The following is a 9,639-nucleotide window of genomic DNA, read 5'->3' on the forward strand; positions in this document are numbered from 1 at the left end:
ATTACATCCTTGAGAGTGAACCACCTCTGGGGATGCATGAATTTTTGTGTATGTGTGTAAATTTAGACCAAAGTCTCTATTATTTTCCAAAATTATTGTGAATCCATTCTTTAGTGTACTCTTAGACAACTAAGAATGTTTATAGATGGGTGTGATGGGTTACCCCCCCACACGTCCGGGGTGCCACTGAGCCCGGCTGTTCCACCAGCCTGGGCTCCCTTACACTGTCCTGCTGAGTGAGGCCCTCAAGCATCCTCCAGCATGCACACAGGTAGGGGCACACCCAGCTGCAGAAAGACACAGACACTGAAATCAGCTCTGCATGAATAGGCTTCAGCTAGGGAATTGCCTGGCATCCAGTGCACATCCCCTCTGGAGTATAAACCCAAAATTGTATTGTCATGCGCTGCATATTAAATTCACCCCCTCCCTCAGTGTGGAGGAAGATGTGAACAGCTTTTGTCCCCCTCCTGCTCCCAGTTATGAATTCCACAAACTGGTTTTAGAGAAAAGAAAAACAAGTTTATTAACTACAAAAGATAGATTATAAGGGATCGCAAACAGATCAAAGCAGATTACCTAGCAAATGAAATAAACACGCAAACTAAGTTTAATAGACTAAAGAAACTGGTTACAAGTAGTAATTTCTCACTTTAAATGTTTCAGGCAAATTGCAGAGATTCTTGAAGGCAAGCTGCTCCTGCTTGTAGCTTAAAACTCCAGATATTTCTTTCACAGGCCAGACACCTTCCCAGCCTGGGCTCAGTCCTTCTCCCCCCTTGTCTTTGTTGCTTAGATATTCACAGCAGTCATCCTGGGTGGGGATTCAGGGAAGAACGACCACTGATAATGTCCCTCCTTTTGCCTTAAATAGATTTTACATATGGTGGGAACCCTTTGTTATCCATTGTGGTCACCCCTCCCTCAGGTAGAAAAATACTGGTATTCTATCATGGAGTCCAGTACCAGGTGACATGATTATATGACCCTGCAGTGTCAAAGCAGCCATTTGTAGCATCCTAGGAAGGTGTAAGATTAGCATCTTCAAAGACCTATCGTTCTCCCTAATGGTCCATTGACTTGTCCCCAGCTAGCCAGCCAGACTGATTGTATTCTGGTGCAAATACTTTTGTAGTACAGATGTATAGTCAATATTCCTAACTTTAGATACAAAAATGATACATGCATACAAATGGAATAATCATATTCAGCAAATCTTAACCTTTCCAATGATATCTCACATTCCTTATCTTGCACAAAACATATCATGGTCATGCTATAATCATATTATAACAATATTTTCATGAAGAATATGGTGTGTACTGTCACAATGGGCAAAATAATTTTGTGCAGGGGGGGAACCTATTGGTTATTAATAAATAATCAGCCAGTTTACAGTTGGCAAAGTAAGCAATCTTAACTAAATAAAGAACAAATTTAAATTAGTTACCTAGAAAAAGCCATTTGAAGAGCTGTCTTAAGAAACACCAGTTATGAATATTAAGAATTTTACTTTCCACTGTTTCACTGTTTACCAATGTTTAGTCCCTGTCTCCTCTCCAAATATGTGGTCCAATCATTTGGTGTTTCAGGAGAAACTGTTAGTCTTTTAAGTTACAACAGCATTTTAATATTCCAGGAAAATCATTGCAAGAATTGCAAATCTAATCCCCTGGCACTGATTTAGTTAATTTCCTCTCACCAATCCATGTTGAAGTCTTAGGGAGGTTTTCCTTGGGTTGCTTTCATCTTGAGTCTTCTCTGTTTTTGTTAATTTGTTTATGGCACTTTGCTTGTGGAATGCTGTGTTTGAGCAGGGTTGCATAGGGGGTATGTGTGTGTGTGTGTGTGTGAGAGAGAGAGAGAGAGAGGAGCTCACTTTACAGGGTTTTTTTAACCCTTCTTTCTGTTTTCCTGAGATTATAGGAAAGCACACCTCTTCTAGGCTTGTTTAGATTGTAAACTGGTCACTGTCACCCTTTCATTGGCTTTATGCCTTTAGGGTTGGCTTAGGTGACACTTTCAGTTCCTAAATATGTCTACATATTCTGTTTAATGAATATGCAACATTTCTTTAATTGCCTTTGTTTTTCTTGTGGCAGGAATGATGCAGACAACTTTTAAACTTTGTTTTAACTCTTTTTTTATTCAATCCAGTTTGAAATAATCTTTCAGTTTTATTAGAGTTTGAGAAGAAATAAAATTCTCTTTTTAAAAAGTCCAAACACTCCTGTTCTTTATATGAAAGTTTTCAGTTTTCAAAATAGTCTTTTAAAATTAAATAACTCTTACAAAGTCTTTATCTTAAATAATTTAAAGTTGATGACTTTGGAGAGATGATACTCATCTTCCAGAATTGGTTAGGGTTTGTGTGTGTACTGCCAGTATGTAATTAGTTCCCCAGTAATATAAATAGTCTGTACTTAAATGACTTCCTACACTAATTTAGCAAGGTGGTACATAAAGCATTTTACCATTTACATAGCAATAACATCAGGAATTATATTAACAGTTTTGAATTTAGCTAATGTATTTGCAAGTCTGCATTTTACAAAGGTTTTTGTCTTTTCAACATTTAAAAAATAATTATTCATTACTTGAGAAATAAAAGTTTAAAAATGTTGACATATTTTTCTCTAAAGTTTTTAAGAATACAACATAATTAGGCCTCCACTTAACAGCTTAATGTCTGACATGGTCTGTCATCTTGATGTTTGCTTGTCCTTGGGATATAGAAGCAGAAACCTTCTGGAATTTCTTTGATAAGCTTTAACATTTTGTAACAAAACAAATTAAACATATGTTTTATATTTCCAAACATCCTGGCTAGAACATTCTTGTAGATATTTCTTTAATATTAAATAAAGGTGCAAACAAGTTAGTAATGACTTAAAAATAAGATATAACCATTTGATTAATATTATATTTGCATCAATATAGAGGTCTCTATCCCACATCACACAGCAAGACTTGAGTCCCTGGATTCTAGTCTTCTGTTCTTTCTTGTAGACCACACCTCAGTCAAGGATCACCAGGGTGAGGGAAAGCCCCAGTCATGCATCTTACACTGGCTGCAAGGAAGGGGTGGTATAGGAGCTTTTATGTTCCTACATCAGGTTTATTTATTATCCCATAGAAGCTACACTGGCTTTTAGATTTTTATTGCCCTAATTCGACTGAGGTGTGAGGCCACTGTCAATTGACAGTGAAATCACCTGAAGAGAACTTCCCCAAAATGCCACATCCTGCCTGTAGGACAGGGTGGTGCAGGATGAGATCATAAGTGGATCTTAAATTGACTATAATCTCCCTCCTTTCTCTTCTCCACACATGGAAGGGGATGGATTGTTTCTGTCTAGGATCTAGGAAGTAGACAATTATAGATCTTGCAGAAGTTCAACTCTATGCAGGGGGTAAAAAATAAGTAGATTCCTAAATATTTCCTTTCTTTGTACCTTTCCAAACATAACCTTATTAAAAAAGAAAGTCAGTGCTATCATATACTGTTGTATCAGTTAGAAGCTTTGAACTCTGCAGTGTCTAACCAATAGTCTTGGCATCAAACCCAGGAGGAAAAGGAAAAAGTTCTGCACAGTTCTACTGTATAACAGTGTGTGTGCCTTTGTATTTTATTTGTATAACAATAAAAAGACAAACCCATAAAAGGAAAAAGTGCTACTTCTCACTGGCACCTTGACTTGAATTTATAAGTGGAAGAAATTCCATAATCCTGACTTTGTCTTATACCATTTTTCGTTATTGAGTCTAAACTGTGGATTAACAAGAACATGCACAATCAGTGATAATTTCCATTGTGGCTACTCTAGGCTAGTGTTTTTCTAGTTGAAATACCAAGGTATGGGCTGACAGTCTAATGGGAGTACAAGATCTGAATTTTAGACAACTACTGAGAGGGAGAAAGGGAGTGGCTTACATAATCTGAAAACAATTTGTCTGACCAATTTGGGAGTAGCATTCAGGCATCTTTGGCAGAAGGCTAGTGACTACTACACACAGGCACTATTGATTTCTGGTAGAGGGGGAAATACTTTCTCTAACACACTGTATTGTCAGTCTTAGCTTTTCTAGATAAATGATGAACCACATGTTGCAAAGAACCAGGTGATCCACAGGACAAGAGATTTAAAGCTTTACTGACACATTCCAAGCCATGTCAAAACTACTACTGATTTATGCTTTTATACTTTAATGTGACTACTGGCACTTATAAATCTCCCTGATTATTCCTGTTGATGTGAAATGTCTGTTGTAATTTAACTCACTGCCCTATTATCTCTTAAGGTGATGAGGCCCTGTCAAGGTTTGGAAAAGAATTCTTCCTCTCTTTGGAGCATTCACTCAAAGACTGTGGGGAACAACGGGATAAAGCAACCAGTGAAATGGAAACCTTACAAACTGAACTGGTACTGGCCTTTGAAAACCTTCAGATCTTAAGAAAGGAACGAAAAGAGAAGAAAGCAGAATCCATTCCTCATTTTTCAAAGTCTGAAGGAGGGGAGAGTGCAGGAGGAGGAGCTGCAAGTGGCTTGGATAAGATTTCAAAAGATAACCCAGTGCCAGATTCAACACCTCTGCTGCCTCCACACAGTGAGAGTCTTTTGCCCAAACATGTGTCTGCGATGGCAGAAGCATCTAGCAACTCATCAGCCAAGCTGCAGCAGCAGAGTTCTAAGGGGTTAGCCCTTCACCAGAAGGGGAAGAGCTCCCACAGGAGTAAGAGCATGAAGACCCCACTGCAAGGCCACCTTGGCAAGATTAACCATCACTTTATCTTTAATATCTTTTTCTTCAAAAATGGTCTGAGCTAGTTTGTAATATTCTGTGTTATGATGAACTCCAGGGGCAAGGGGCAGTCCTGCAAGGTGTTGGGAAAAGAATTAAGTCAAGGGGGCTGAGGGCATTCAACACCTTGTAAATGGTGTTGGAAATCTCATAGGGGGCCCGATCAAAGCTCATTGAAGTCAATGACAGAATTCCCATCCATGGGCTTTGGATCAGGTCCTTAGTATTCATGCTAGAATGCATGAAACCAGGAGGACAGAAATAGAGGGCTGGTGTTAAACGAGAATGAATAGCTTTTGAAGAGGTAATATACGCACTCAGCACATGGACTGTACTAATGTTATGCTGGATGTATGTGCTGTTTCATCACAGATGTGTTTTTACACTTTATGAAGATTATAGAATGACTAAAAAAATAAATCACTGGCACCAGGCTTGGTTTTGTTTCATTACCAAAAATACATAGTGGGCTTGACAGACCACAACCATCTGACAAATGTTTATAAATTTGTTTTTATTTGACTTGGCATCTGTGTTGAAAGGAAATCCCTCTAGATTCCCATGCTCGCGTGAATGATAAAACTCTTGAATGCCCCAAATTACTACATATGCAAGGAGAAAAGGATTGAGTTCACAATGTTTACTGATAACAAATGGTTTTTGGAGAGCCTTACTTTACTGAGAACAACAATGTAAATAAGTCAGAATTGAGTGTGCAATGTTTCCTGTTTTTAAAATTTGATATTATATTTTTATTCTAAATCACTTTTTTGTTAATTCTAAAGATTATAAAGTTTTATTTTCTGGTGAATGAAAAACTGAAGTTGTAGACATAGTATTTTTGTTGTTCTAGTAAGATCGGAAGGTCCATTGGAGCATTTAACTTTCCAAAGAGCCTTGATGTTGGGATGGGTGCAGACAGGAATGCAATAACTGAAATATATTTGCTTGTGTCATTTTTCTCTGTTCTACCAAAAGCAAGTGTTCTGCAATGATTACACCAACCACTTCAAGCAGGGGCGGCTCTATGTTTTTTGCCGCCCCAAGCACGGCAATCAGGCGGGCTTCGGCGGCATCCCTGCAAGCGGTCCGTGGTCACGCGGATTCGGCGGTGTTTCTGTGGGTGGTTTGCTGGTCCTGTGGCTTTGGCGTACTTGCCGCCGAATTGCCACCGAAACTGCGGGACCAGCGGACCTCCCACAGGCACATTGCCTGACTGCCACCCTCACAGCAGCCAACCCACTGCACTGGTGTCTGGAGCCTCCCCTGACTTCAAGAGAACTGCTGTGAATTCATAAGTGTGATTAATTCGCTGGCTGTAATAGAGTAACAGAGTAAACTTAGTCAAAAGACCAGTGTTTTGGGTTTGCTTTTTTAATGTCTTGGTGCCAGTCATATGTCAGAAAGACAGGAAGCGAGAGCTTATTCATTAACTTGGACTGATTTTTCCCTGTGGGGCCAGCTGGGCGGCAGCCCTGGACCCCGCCATGCGGGGATGGCAGAGTGGCAGCCGCAGACCCCATCAGACCCCGCCATGCAGGCAGCCCCAGACCCCGCTGGACTCCGCCACATGGGGCTGGTAGAGTGGCAGACCCGGAACCCGCCGCTCTGGACTCTGACCCCACTGTGCCACACCGTGCCCTGTCCAGCCAGGCAGCCCAGACCCCAAGGTGCTGGGCAGCCAGGCAGCTAGTAACCCAGCCCCATAGCCTTTAGCACACAGCTGGGCTGCAGCTGTGTGCTAATTGGGCTATGGGTTAAGAACCGCTGATCGAGAGCTTCAGAGCCTACGGAGGAAATCTCCAAACAGCAGGAGATTGAGCCCAAAGAGAAGACCACAACACCAACTCACTTTTCTTCCTTTTCTTCAGATAAGGCCGTAATGCCCCTTCCTCCATCCATGGCAGCCAATTTAAGGTCCTTGCAGGACCTTACAAAGAGGATGGCAGATTCAGTACAAATCCCTCTTGAGATGAGGGACACCCACCATAAACTGCTGGACATTCTACATACTTCCTCCTCCTCAAGGTGGAAGGTTGTGATGTGGAGGATTGAGGGCATGATGATTTACACCTCTGAATTTTAGACTTTTTCCATTGTGGCTCATAATAGCACTGTAATGGGTACTGGGTTGGACATGACTTTTGGGAAGGCTGAGGGGTAAATTTCCTTTTTTGCCTAGCCCCAGTGATTGAAGTGTGGCTCTGGAGTCTTATGGCGCATGGCATCGGTCTTATCTGCAAACAATTTGAAGGGGAGATCCTCGACAGTGATCTGAACTTCCGTCCCCCCCTGCCACTTCAGGAACCCCTCTCATGAGAGACTATTAAGACATAGATCATCTCCTATCTCTAGGAGCCATAGACACATCTATGCCTGCACATCTCTGAGGCAAAGGGGTTTTATTCCTGATATTTCCTGATCCCCAAGAAAAAGGGAGGTTGGAGACCCATACTGGACCTCAGAGCACTGAACAAATATGTGAAGGCTCAAAAATTCAAGATGGTCACATTAATAGTGATTATTCCATCCACGGAACAGGGAGATTGGTTCTTGGCCCTTGACCTTCAGGATGCCTACTTTCCACATATTGATTCTACCGGCCCACAGACGATTCCTCCCAGGAGCGCTGCCAGATTTTCTGTCGCCCTAGGAAGGTCCCGCCCCAAAATGCCGCCCCTCACAGAGGCGGCAGAAGGTCCCGCCACCGAAATACCGCCACAGTTGCCATCCTCCAAATTGTGCCCTAGGCGACTGCCTAGGTCACCTAATGGGTTGCGCTGGCCCTGATTCCTCCAGTTTACCCTAGGTCAGGACTACTACCAGTACAGAGTACTGCCTTTTGGCCTCTCATGGGCCCCCAGAGTATTCTCCAAGTCTTCTCCATAGTAGTGGCACACTTACGCACCCTGGGGATCATGATCTACCCATTCTTGGATGACTGTCTCTTCAGGGCCCGTTCCTTTGAAGACACCCATAGGACAACAGACTTGTTCATGAAGGTAGAACTGCAGGGCAGGGTGCCTGCTTGGGAGGGGGAGCTAAAATTCTACCTGCTATAAGTCTCCAAACCCTCCCCCTTGACACCTATAATCACAGGTGTCAGATACAAAGTAATGGCTGACACCAGATAAGTCTATCGGGGCAATTGGGGATAGAGGTCACTGCCTCATCACCCAGAAAACATAAACAGGGAAAGAGTGTGTGCCAGGAGCTGCTTGTGGGTAGGGTGGGGATAGTGAAACTTGCCAGGCACCTTACAAAACCAGACAGTTTTGTTACGATTCACTTGATGTTATGTTCAATCAAACCTGGAACTCCCAAAGAACCTCATGTGGTAAAGTGATCCATTTATGCCAGGTGCAACATTGAGGGATTCAAGCTACTGGCGTCTGTAAGGGGCATCAAATGGAGAGACATGACTGCATGAAGGCCCAATATACCAGGCTGCATCTTTGCCAGGGTAACCCATCCCAGGGTAGGATTTCACCAGTGGCTGCTGGTCCCAGTGGAGTAGTACCTTTGGTTTCTGCTATGGTATAGATTACCTAGCACACAATGGTCTAAGTCACTTTTAGCAAGGACATCCTACCTTGCTTAGATTTGGCTGATTTGGCTCACTTTATTATTTAACAAAAGCAGTGGCTAATTTGACCCCTCACTCTGTATCTTCCTTTATTTGTGACCTGGTCCTAGATAATTATTGCAGAAACAAAATGACAGCAGTGAATTGATTTAGTTTATGAAGCCATATTCATTATCAGAAGAGATGGGAGATAACTTAAAATGAAGACATACTTCAGATGCTGAGCCATATTGAAAAACCTTCTGAAGCTTGGGTGGGGAGGGAACATGGTCACAAAGAGCTGATTTTTAAAACTGCATACAGACTTCCATGCCATATTTATATGCATAATTATTGTAATTTTTCACTCAAGTAGATGTAAATAACCAACTGAATTCCTCATAAGCCATGTATGCATACAAATACCTGATTTGTATGTGCAGTTGCCAGAATTGTATGTGCTTTGCTGGATCAGCACTGAAGAGCTCTGTGCCTTGTGGGATCCAGCCATAAAAGAGGGCCTAATTCCCCCCCTTTAGCTTATTTCTCAGCTTGAAATAGCCAGGATAGGACAAGATGTGATAAAGCGGGGGGGGAGGGGGAAAGAGGCCAGCTCCTGAGATGTTTCCCTTTATGATGAGAGCAGCTTTCCTCTCCTTGGCTCCAATTTTATTAATCTAAATTAAACTTAATAAGGCCTTGACATTACATGTGAAAAATGAAAATTACATAATTGCCTTTGTTTGGGCGCAAAAAGCAGGAATGAGAGAGTGTCATTTCCTCTCTTCCCCATTTGGAGAAAAAGAACTGCTGGAGAGATGAGAATGAAATCTGTGGTGGGTGCAAGGCAACTTTGTAGTTTACTAAACCTTTTTTTAAAAAAGAGGCAGTTGACAGAAATAGAGTCTGGCTTTTACAGGGAAAGATTTAATTAATTCGGGTGCGAAAAAGGGAAAACAATGCACAGAACAGACAAAAAAATCATAAAAAGCATGCATTTCTTTTGCTGCTTGATCTCATCACTGAATCCTTTGTATTTTATGTCTCAGAAAGCTGGGAATATATCAGGATAGCGACTACTGGCAGAGTGATTTGTCACCGATTCCTTTTTAAGGTGATCTTGGCCTTGCTCGCAAGCAGATGTGGGACTGAAATTCATTAGGATGTTCGAAGTAGAGTCTCCTGTCAGCTCTGGTGGGGGAAAAAATGGAGTGTCTCTGCCAGTAGCTCTCACTTAATTTCTAAAGAGATCTGATCCCCTAAATTCTGTT

At 41.8% G+C, this 9,639-nt stretch overlaps 1 protein-coding gene across 1 annotated transcript in view; it reads left to right on the top strand.

Annotated features, from left to right (window-relative positions):
- The window catches only part of LOC117879235, a 142,189-nt gene extending 133,700 nt beyond the window's left edge, over positions 1-8,489 (top strand). The window contains exon 8 of the mRNA XM_034774273.1: positions 4,303-8,489. The gene's annotated coding sequence lies outside the window, so the exon portion shown is untranslated. The remainder of the gene's footprint in view (positions 1-4,302) is intronic.
- The last annotated feature ends 1,150 nt before the right edge of the window (positions 8,490-9,639 follow it).

This window comes from Trachemys scripta, chromosome 6 (genome assembly GCF_013100865.1).
Source record: "Trachemys scripta elegans isolate TJP31775 chromosome 6, CAS_Tse_1.0, whole genome shotgun sequence".
In the NCBI taxonomy this organism is placed as follows: domain Eukaryota; kingdom Metazoa; phylum Chordata; order Testudines; family Emydidae; genus Trachemys; species Trachemys scripta.